We start from the raw sequence: 12,002 nt of genomic DNA, 5'->3' as shown, positions 1-12,002 counted from the left end.
TTCCCCTGAGAGTAGGAGACGCGTCGAAGGCGCAGGAGGGTAAACTCAGCCCGATTGTTGTAGTGGGCTTTCAATTTTCCTCTCACCGCCGTCAATGGTCGGAGGGTCACCCTAGAGGGGTTTGACTTGTGCGCCTGTTCCAAAGCAGCGAGTTCCGTCTCCAGGGCCTCCCTCTCTTTCCTCTGAAGCTTGTTAAGATTCGCATTGAGGGCGAGGCATGTACCCCGTATTGAGGCCTTGCATGCATCCCATGTGGTATACACTGATGTATCAGAGGGCGGGTTAAGAGCAAAAAGCTCTCCCATAGCCCTTCGCAGCTCCTTACAAGACACCTCATCCTGTACCAACGCTGCTGGGAAGTACCACTTCCGCCAACCGCCCCCCCCCACGGACCAATGCAAACCAAGAACCACCAGGCTATGATCAGATACTGAGAGTGGGAAAACCCTAGCTATTTGGACATCTCCCCTGAGGGCCTGGCTAACAAAAATATGGTCTATACGAGAGTACGAGCGATGGACATGTGAGAAAAATGTATAATCCTTGGTCTGCGGGTGTAAGAAGCGCCAGCTGTCCACCAACCCCAATTCGCCTATTTGCCGCTGCGTTTCTTCTGAAAAGACCCCAGAATCTGCCCTGCATGCCCCCGAACTATCCAGATCCCTGTCCCACACCATATTGAAGTCCCCCAATAGGAACAAGTGCCCTTCCACAAAGTCCCCCATCTTGTCCATCAGGCCTTGTAAAAAACCATTTTGTCCAGCATTAGGAGCATAAACCACCACAAACGTACATTGTCGGCCATATAATGACCCCTTCACCATTATCCAATGACCCTCCTTATCACTACTCACCCCCAGAGGCTGAAAGTGGAGAGACGCCCGGAACAGGAGGGCCACCCCTCTATGCTTGGTGGCTGCTGACGCCCTATAAATAAGGGGGAAGTGTCTATGTCGGAGCCTTAGTTCATCTTTCCTAGATAAGTGGGTTTCCTGGAGGGCAACCACATCAAGATGGTGATCCGACAGGTACTTCCAGAGTTTCTGGTGCTTTTGTGGGGAATTGAGACCCTTCACGTTCCAGGTACCTATACTAACAGGCATAATGATGGTGGGGAACTCCGCTCTGTGTGCTTGGTAGAATGATCAGAGCTCAGTCCCCGGTCACACCCCTGGGCCCGACCCACCTCCCAACAACCTCCTCCAATCCTCAGATCTCCCCTTCTCCCCAGCAATTCCACATCATCGGACCTCCCAAAGCCAGGCAGATAAAACGTCCCGAAGAGCACCTTACATTGAGAACAATCGGTTAAAGACACCAATAACAATGTCCCAAGCACTCCCTGCCCATGAGGAACAGTACAAACCCCGTCCCAGAGTTCCAGACAACTCCCATTCATGCAAACATCAGAAAATGTATACTCCTCATTAAGGCTCAAGATAGTGATCGCAATGAAGAACACCACCAGCGCAAATAATACCTCACACACACAATTTTCGGTCACCACCACTCTCCCCTCCCCCCTCGCCCCAACCCCCAACACCCCCCCTGTGCCCCCCATCCCTGGAACCCCCCATCTACCCCCCCCTGCAACCAAAAACCCAACAAGGCATAACTCAAAACACCGAACCTGAACAGAGTACTCAGCAGTTCCAATGGACCATAGTTCACAAGGCACTCACCGGACTGGAATCGGGGTGGGGGCACCAACTCCGGGACCCCCAGGGCCACGGTCCAGGGTGTCTTCTCCAAAAGTACAATAGTACCCCGGGACCTTAGGGCCAGAGACCCTCCGGCGCTCAACCTTCATAAAATCTGGGATCACGCTGCTCCAGAGCTTTGTTGAGAATCTGCTACTGTGGCCACCGATGCCACCGCATCCCCTCTTTCCTGCAAGCTAGCATCGCGATACGGTCGCCGCTGGTTCGGGGACGAACCAATTCTATGCCAGGAGGAAGACCGGTGTTGTCTCCTCGATGGCGAGGAACGTGTAGCTTGGGAGGGAGGAACGTCCTCCAGACCCAGAAGATCCTTTGCCACCTGCAGGGAGCGAATTTGAGCCAGCCTATTTTGCCACCGGAATATGATTCGGAAGGGGTGCCCCCAGGAGTACGAAATGTTGCGTTCCCGCAGGAAGGAGGTTACGGGCGGAATTCCCTCCGCTTCTGAAGTGTCGACGTTGCCAGATCCTGGTAGAGCTGTGGGCGGAGGTCCCTGAATTGCAAGGAAGTGATGGCTCTAGCCTTTCGCAAGATGCGCTCCTTCACCTGAAAGTTATGCACACAAATGAGGATGTCCAGAGGGGGACCCCCTCCCCTTCTAGGCAGGCCGACTCTGTGTACCCTATCCATTTTAATTTCTTGCACATCTTCCTCGTCTAAAATCTGTAAGAACAGTGCTTGGACATACAAAAGGGGGTGGTGATGAACAGAGTGTCTGAATTGAGCAGACCACTCTTACCCAGTCCAAAGATCAGGGCTTGATCCATCACCGTTATTTATCTCACTGCCCCATCCCAGCTCAGAACCTGGCTATATGCAAATCAGTCTGTCCCTGGCCCAGTGCATCATGGGAACAGGGCAGACTAAACTACCAAGCCAATTCTTTACCAGAAAGGAGACAAGCTACCGGGGACCGGTTTCTGGCATTTCAGCCGTCTTCGGCCCGGCTTGCTTGAATCCTGATGGAGCAGTGAGAAAGGGACTCATGTCTGAGTATACCCTGCCACACCTATAGTGGCCAAAATCGATTTACAAAAGGGGGTGGTGATGAACAGAGTGTCTGAATTGAGCAGACCACTCTTACCCAGTCCAAAGATCAGGGCTTGATCCATCACCGTTATTTATCTCACTGCCCCATCCCAGCTCAGAACCTGGCTATATGCAAATCAGTCTGTCCCTGGCCCAGTGCATCATGGGAACAGGGCAGACTAAACTACCAAGCCAATTCTTTACCAGAAAGGAGACAAGCTACCGGGGACCGGTTTCTGGCATTTCAGCCGTCTTCGGCCCGGCTTGCTTGAATCCTGATGGAGCAGTGAGAAAGGGACTCATGTCTGAGTATACCCTGCCACACCTATAGTGGCCAAAATCGATTTACAAAAGGGGGTGGTGATGAACAGAGTGTCTGAATTGAGCAGACCACTCTTACCCAGTCCAAAGATCAGGGCTTGATCCATCACCGTTATTTATCTCACTGCCTCATCCCAGCTCAGAACCTGGCTATATGCAAATCAGTCTATCCCTGGCCCAGTGCATCATGGGAACAGGGCAGACTAAACTACCAAGCCAATTCTTTACCAGAAAGGAGACAAGCTACCGGGGACCGGTTTCTGGCATTTCAGCCGTCTTCGGCCCGGCTTGCTTGAATCCTGATGGAGCAGTGAGAAAGGGACTCATGTCTGAGTATACCATGCCACACCTATAGTGGCCAAAATCGATTTACAAAAGGGGGTGGTGATGAACAGAGTGTCTGAATTGAGCAGACCACTCTTACCCAGTCCAAAGATCAGGGCTTGATCCATCACCGTTATTTATCTCACTGCCCCATCCCAGCTCAGAACCTGGCTATATGCAAATCAGTCTGTCCCTGGCCCAGTGCATCATGGGAACAGGGCAGACTAAACTACCAAGCCAATTCTTTACCAGAAAGGAGACAAGCTACCGGGGACCGGTTTCTGGCATTTCAGCCGTCTTCGGCCCGGCTTGCTTGAATCCTGATGGAGCAGTGAGAAAGGGACTCATGTCTGAGTATACCCTGCCACACCTATAGTGGCCAAAATCGATTTACAAAAGGGGGTGGTGATGAACAGAGTGTCTGAATTGAGCAGACCACTCTTACCCAGTCCAAAGATCAGGGCTTGATCCATCACCGTTATTTATCTCACTGCCCCATCCCAGCTCAGAACCTGGCTATATGCAAATCAGTCTGTCCCTGGCCCAGTGCATCATGGGAACAGGGCAGACTAAACTACCAAGCCTATTCTTTACCAGAAAGGAGACAAGCTACCGGGGACCGGTTTCTGGCATTTCAGCCGTCTTCGGCCCGGCTTGCTTGAATCCTGATGGAGCAGTGAGAAAGGGACTCATGTCTGAGTATACCCAGCCACACCTATAGTGGCCAAAATCGATTTACAAAAGGGGGTGGTGATGAACAGAGTGTCTGAATTGAGCAGACCACTCTTACCCAGTCCAAAGATCAGGGCTTGATCCATCACCGTTATTTATCTCACTGCCCCATCCCAGCTCAGAACCTGGCTATATGCAAATCAGTCTGTCCCTGGCCCAGTGCATCATGGGAACAGGGCAGACTAAACTACCAAGCCAATTCTTTACCAGAAAGGAGACAAGCTACCGGGGACCGGTTTCTGGCATTTCAGCCGTCTTCGGCCCGGCTTGCTTGAATCTGATTCCTGATGGAGCAGTGAGAAAGGGACTCATGTCTGAGTATACCCTGCCACACCTATAGTGGCCAAAATCGATTTACAAAAGGGGGTGGTGATGAACAGAGTGTCTGAATTGAGCAGACCACTCTTACCCAGTCCAAAGATCCGGGCTTGATCCATCACCGTTATTTATCTCACTGCCCCATCCCAGCTCAGAACCTGGCTATATGCAAATCAGTCTGTCCCTGGCCCAGTGCATCATGGGAACAGGGCAGACTAAACTACCAAGTCAATTCTTTACCAGAAAGGAGACAAGCTACCGGGGACCGGTTTCTGGCATTTCAGCCGTCTTCGGCCCGGCTTGCTTGAATCCTGATGGAGCAGTGAGAAAGGGACTCATGTCTGAGTATACCCTGCCACACCTATAGTGGCCAAAATCGATTTACAAAAGGGGGTGGTGATGAACAGAGTGTCTGAATTGAGAAGACCACTCTTACCCAGTCCAAAGATCAGGGCTTGATCCATCACCGTTATTTATCTCACTGCCCCATCCCAGCTCAGAACCTGGCTATATGCAAATCAGTCTGTCCCTGGCCCAGTGCATCATGGGAACAGGGCAGACTAAACTACCAAGCCAATTCTTTACCAGAAAGGAGACAAGCTACCGGGGACCGGTTTCTGGCATTTCAGCCGTCTTCGGCCCGGCTTGCTTGAATCCTGATGGAGCAGTGAGAAAGGGACTCATGTCTGAGTATACCCTGCCACACCTATAGTGGCCAAAATCGATTTACAAAAGGGGGTGGTGATGAACAGAGTGTCTGAATTGAGCAGACCACTCTTACCCAGTCCAAAGATCAGGGCTTGATCCATCACCGTTATTTATCTCACTGCCCCATCCCAGCTCAGAACCTGGCTATATGCAAATCAGTCCGTCCCTGGCCCAGTGCATCATGGGAACAGGGCAGACTAAACTACCAAGCCAATTCTTTACCAGAAAGGAGACAAGCTACCGGGGACCGGTTTCTGGCATTTCAGCCGTCTTCGGCCCGGCTTGCTTGAATCCTGATGGAGCAGTGAGAAAGGGACTCATGTCTGAGTATACCCTGCCACACCTATAGTGGCCAAAATCGATTTACAAAAGGGGGTGGTGATGAACAGAGTGTCTGAATTGAGCAGACCACTCTTACCCAGTCCAAAGATCAGGGCTTGATCCATCACCGTTATTTATCTCATTGCACCATCAGGATTCAAGCAAACCGGGCCGAAGACGGCTGTAATGCCAGAAACCGGTCCCCGGGAGCTTTTTTCCTTCACAGTGTAAGAATTGGCTTCTGTAGTTTGGTTTGTCCTGTTCCCATCATGCACTGGGACAGGAACAGACTAATTTGCATACAGCCAGGTTCTGAAACTGGGATGGTGCAGTGAGCTAAAAAACGGTGTTGGATCTAGCCCTGATCTTTTGACTGGGTGAGAGCTTTCTGCTTAATTCAGAGACTCTGTCCCTCACCACCCCTTTTTGTAAATATTTTTGTCCACCCTAAGCGTGGAAGGGTATTCTCAGATGTGAGACCCTTGCTCATTGCACCATCAGGATTTAAGCAAACCGGGCCGAAGACGGCTGTAATGCCAGAAACCGGTCCCCGGGAGCTTGTTTCCTTCCCAGTGTGAGAATTGGCTTCTGTAGTTTGGTTTGTCCTGTTCCCATCATGCACTGGGACAGGAACAGACTAATTTGCATACAGCCAGGTTCTGAAACTGGGATGGTGCAGTGAGCTAAAAAACGGTGTTGGATCTAGCCCTGATCTTTTGACTGGGTGAGAGCTTTCTGCTTAATTCAGAGACTCTGTCCCTCACCACCCCTTTTTGTAAATATTTTTGTCCACCCTAAGCGTGGAAGGGTATTCTCAGATGTGAGACCCTTGCTCATTGCACCATCAGGATTCAAGCAAACCGGGCCGAAGACGGCTGTAATTCCAGAAACCGGTCCCCGGGAGCTTGTTTCCTTCCCAGTGTAAGAATTGGCTTCTGTAGTTTGGTTTGTCCTGTTCCCATCATGCACTGGGACAGGAACAGACTAATTTGCATACAGCCAGGTTCTGAAACTGGGATGGTGCAGTGAGCTAAAAAACGGCGTTGGATCTAGCCCTGATCTTTTGACTGGGTGAGAGCTTTCTGCTTAATTCAGAGACTCTGTCCCTCACCACCCCTTTTTGTAAATATTTTTGTCCACCCTAAGCGTGGAAGGGTATTCTCAGATGTGAGACCCTTGCTCATTGCACCATCAGGATTCAAGCAAACCGGGCCGAAGACGGCTGTAATGCCAGAAACCGGTCCCCGGGAGCTTGTTTCCTTCCCAGTGTAAGAATTGGCTTCTGTAGTTTGGTTTGTCCTGTTCCCATCATGCACTGGGACAGGAACAGACTAATTTGCATACAGCCAGGTTCTGAAACTGGGATGGTGCAGTGAGCTAAAAAACGGTGTTGGATCTAGCCCTGATCTTTTGACTGGGTGAGAGCTTTCTGCTTAATTCAGAGACTCTGTCCCTCACCACCCCTTTTTGTAAATATTTTTGTCCACCCCAAGCGTGGAAGGGTATTCTCAGATGTGAGACCCTTGCTCATTGCACCATCAGGATTCAAGCAAACCGGGCCGAAGACGGCTGTAATGCCAGAAACCGGTCCCCGGGAGCTTGTTTCCTTCCCAGTGTAAGAATTGGCTTCTGTAGTTTGGTTTGTCCTGTTCCCATCATGCACTGGGACAGGAACAGACTAATTTGCATACCGCCAGGTTCTGAAACTGGGATGGTGCAGTGAGCTAAAAAACGGTGTTGGATCTAGCCCTGATCTTTTGACTGGGTGAGAGCTTTCTGCTTAATTCAGAGACTCTGTCCCTCACCACCCCTTTTTGTAAATATTTTTGTCCACCCTAAGCGTGGAAGGGTATTCTCAGATGTGAGACCCTTGCTCATTGCACCATCAGGATTCAAGCAAACCGGGCCGAAGACGGCTGTAATGCCAGAAACCGGTCCCCGGGAGCTTGTTTCCTTCCCAGTGTAAGAATTGGCTTCTGTAGTTTGGTTTGTCCTGTTCCCATCATGCACTGGGACAGGAACAGACTAATTTGCATACAGCCAGGTTCTGAAACTGGGATGGTGCAGTGAGCTAAAAAACGGTGTTGGATCTAGCCCTGATCTTTTGACTGGGTGAGAGCTTTCTGCTTAATTCAGAGACTCTGTCCCTCACCACCCCTTTTTGTAAATATTTTTGTCCACCCTAAGCGTGGAAGGGTATTCTCAGATGTGAGACCCTTGCTCATTGCACCATCAGGATTTAAGCAAACCGGGCCGAAGACGGCTGTAATGCCAGAAACCGGTCCCCGGGAGCTTGTTTCCTTCCCAGTGTGAGAATTGGCTTCTGTAGTTTGGTTTGTCCTGTTCCCATCATGCACTGGGACAGGAACAGACTAATTTGCATACAGCCAGGTTCTGAAACTGGGATGGTGCAGTGAGCTAAAAAACGGTGTTGGATCTAGCCCTGATCTTTTGACTGGGTGAGAGCTTTCTGCTTAATTCAGAGACTCTGTCCCTCACCACCCCTTTTTGTAAATATTTTTGTCCACCCTAAGCGTGGAAGGGTATTCTCAGATGTGAGACCCTTGCTCATTGCACCATCAGGATTCAAGCAAACCGGGCCGAAGACGGCTGTAATTCCAGAAACCGGTCCCCGGGAGCTTGTTTCCTTCCCAGTGTAAGAATTGGCTTCTGTAGTTTGGTTTGTCCTGTTCCCATCATGCACTGGGACAGGAACAGACTAATTTGCATACAGCCAGGTTCTGAAACTGGGATGGTGCAGTGAGCTAAAAAACGGTGTTGGATCTAGCCCTGATCTTTTGACTGGGTGAGAGCTTTCTGCTTAATTCAGAGACTCTGTCCCTCACCACCCCTTTTTGTAAATATTTTTGTCCACCCTAAGCGTGGAAGGGTATTCTCAGATGTGAGACCCTTGCTCATTGCACCATCAGGATTCAAGCAAACCGGGCCGAAGACGGCTGTAATGCCAGAAACCGGTCCCCGGGAGCTTGTTTCCTTCCCAGTGTAAGAATTGGCTTCTGTAGTTTGGTTTGTCCTGTTCCCATCATGCACTGGGACAGGAACAGACTAATTTGCATACAGCCAGGTTCTGAAACTGGGATGGTGCAGTGAGCTAAAAAACGGTGTTGGATCTAGCCCTGATCTTTTGACTGGGTGAGAGCTTTCTGCTTAATTCAGAGACTCTGTCCCTCACCACCCCTTTTTGTAAATATTTTTGTCCACCCCAAGCGTGGAAGGGTATTCTCAGATGTGAGACCCTTGCTCATTGCACCATCAGGATTCAAGCAAACCGGGCCGAAGACGGCTGTAATGCCAGAAACCGGTCCCCGGGAGCTTGTTTCCTTCCCAGTGTAAGAATTGGCTTCTGTAGTTTGGTTTGTCCTGTTCCCATCATGCACTGGGACAGGAACAGACTAATTTGCATACCGCCAGGTTCTGAAACTGGGATGGTGCAGTGAGCTAAAAAACGGTGTTGGATCTAGCCCTGATCTTTTGACTGGGTGAGAGCTTTCTGCTTAATTCAGAGACTCTGTCCCTCACCACCCCTTTTTGTAAATATTTTTGTCCACCCTAAGCGTGGAAGGGTATTCTCAGATGTGAGACCCTTGCTCATTGCACCATCAGGATTCAAGCAAACCGGGCCGAAGACGGCTGTAATGCCAGAAACCGGTCCCCGGGAGCTTGTTTCCTTCCCAGTGTAAGAATTGGCTTCTGTAGTTTGGTTTGTCCTGTTCCCATCATGCACTGGGACAGGAACAGACTAATTTGCATACAGCCAGGTTCTGAAACTGGGATGGTGCAGTGAGCTAAAAAACGGTGTTGGATCTAGCCCTGATCTTTTGACTGGGTGAGAGCTTTCTGCTTAATTCAGAGACTCTGTCCCTCACCACCCCTTTTTGTAAATATTTTTGTCCACCCTAAGCGTGGAAGGGTATTCTCAGATGTGAGACCCTTGCTCATTGCACCATCAGGATTCAAGCAAACCGGGCCGAAGACGGCTGTAATGCCAGAAACCGGTCCCCGGGAGCTTGTTTCCTTCCCAGTGTAAGAATTGGCTTCTGTAGTTTGGTTTGTCCTGTTCCCATCATGCACTGGGACAGGAACAGACTAATTTGCATACAGCCAGGTTCTGAAACTGGGATGGTGCAGTGAGCTAAAAAACGGTGTTGGATCTAGCCCTGATCTTTTGACTGGGTGAGAGCTTTCTGCTTAATTCAGAGACTCTGTCCCTCACCACCCCTTTTTGTAAATATTTTTGTCCACCCTAAGCGTGGAAGGGTATTCTCAGATGTGAGACCCTTGCTCATTGCACCATCAGGATTCAAGCAAACCGGGCCGAAGACGGCTGTAATGCCAGAAACCGGTCCCCGGGAGCTTGTTTCCTTCCCAGTGTAAGAATTGGCTTCTGTAGTTTGGTTTGTCCTGTTCCCATCATGCACTGGGACAGGAACAGACTAATTTGCATACAGCCAGGTTCTGAAACTGGGATGGTGCAGTGAGCTAAAAAACGGTGTTGGATCTAGCCCTGATCTTTTGACTGGGTGAGAGCTTTCTGCTTAATTCAGAGACTCTGTCCCTCACCACCCCTTTTTGTAAATATTTTTGTCCACCCTAAGCGTAGAAGGGTATTCTCAGATGTGAGACCCTTGCTCATTGCACCATCAGGATTCAAGCAAACCGGGCCGAAGACGGCTGTAATGCCAGAAACCGGTCCCCGGGAGCTTGTTTCCTTCCCAGTGTAAGAATTGGCTTCTGTAGTTTGGTTTGTCCTGTTCCCATCATGCACTGGGACAGGAACAGACTAATTTGCATACAGCCAGGTTCTGAAACTGGGATGGTGCAGTGAGCTAAAAAACGGTGTTGGATCTAGCCCTGATCTTTTGACTGGGTGAGAGCTTTCTGCTTAATTCAGAGACTCTGTCCCTCACCACCCCTTTTTGTAAATATTTTTGTCCACCCCAAGCGTGGAAGGGTATTCTCAGATGTGAGACCCTTGCTCATTGCACCATCAGGATTCAAGCAAACCGGGCCGAAGACGGCTGTAATGCCAGAAACCGGTCCCCGGGAGCTTGTTTCCTTCCCAGTGTAAGAATTGGCTTCTGTAGTTTGGTTTGTCCTGTTCCCATCATGCACTGGGACAGGAACAGACTAATTTGCATACCGCCAGGTTCTGAAACTGGGATGGTGCAGTGAGCTAAAAAACGGTGTTGGATCTAGCCCTGATCTTTTGACTGGGTGAGAGCTTTCTGCTTAATTCAGAGACTCTGTCCCTCACCACCCCTTTTTGTAAATATTTTTGTCCACCCTAAGCGTGGAAGGGTATTCTCAGATGTGAGACCCTTGCTCATTGCACCATCAGGATTCAAGCAAACCGGGCCGAAGACGGCTGTAATGCCAGAAACCGGTCCCCGGGAGCTTGTTTCCTTCCCAGTGTAAGAATTGGCTTCTGTAGTTTGGTTTGTCCTGTTCCCATCATGCACTGGGACAGGAACAGACTAATTTGCATACAGCCAGGTTCTGAAACTGGGATGGTGCAGTGAGCTAAAAAACGGTGTTGGATCTAGCCCTGATCTTTTGACTGGGTGAGAGCTTTCTGCTTAATTCAGAGACTCTGTCCCTCACCACCCCTTTTTGTAAATATTTTGTCCACCCTAAGCGTGGAAGGGTATTCTCAGATGTGAGACCCTTGCTCATTGCACCATCAGGATTCAAGCAAACCGGGCCGAAGACGGCTGTAATGCCAGAAACCGGTCCCCGGGAGCTTGTTTCCTTCCCAGTGTAAGAATTGGCTTCTGTAGTTTGGTTTGTCCTGTTCCCATCATGCACTGGGACAGGAACAGACTAATTTGCATACAGCCAGGTTCTGAAACTGGGATGGTGCAGTGAGCTAAAAAACGGTGTTGGATCTAGCCCTGATCTTTTGACTGGGTGAGAGCTTTCTGCTTAATTCAGAGACTCTGTCCCTCACCACCCCTTTTTGTAAATATTTTTGTCCACCCTAAGCGTGGAAGGGTATTCTCAGATGTGAGACCCTTGCTCATTGCACCATCAGAATTCAAGCAAACCGGGCCGAAGACGGCTGTAATGCCAGAAACCGGTCCCCGGGAGCTTGTTTCCTTCCCAGTGTAAGAATTGGCTTCTGTAGTTTGGTTTGTCCTGTTCCCATCATGCACTGGGACAGGAACAGACTAATTTGCATTCAGCCAGGTTCTGAAACTGGGATGGTGCAGTGAGCTAAAAAACGGTGTTGGATCTAGCCCTGATCTTTTGACTGGGTGAGAGCTTTCTGCTTAATTCAGAGACTCTGTCCCTCACCACCCCTTTTTGTAAATATTTTTGTCCACCCTAAGCGTGGAAGGGTATTCTCAGATGTGAGACCCTTGCTCATTGCACCATCAGGATTCAAGCAAACCGGGCCGAAGACGGCTGTAATGCCAGAAACCGGTCCCCGGGAGCTTGTTTCCTTCCCAGTGTAAGAATTGGCTTCTGTAGTTTGGTTTGTCCTGTTCCCATCATGCACTGGGACAG

This window comes from Lissotriton vulgaris, chromosome 3_1 (genome assembly GCF_964263255.1).
Source record: "Lissotriton vulgaris chromosome 3_1, aLisVul1.2, whole genome shotgun sequence".
Taxonomy (NCBI): Eukaryota; Metazoa; Chordata; class Amphibia; order Caudata; family Salamandridae; genus Lissotriton; species Lissotriton vulgaris.
The sequence above is the reverse complement of the archived record's forward strand: the minus strand, read 5'-3'. Positions refer to the sequence as shown.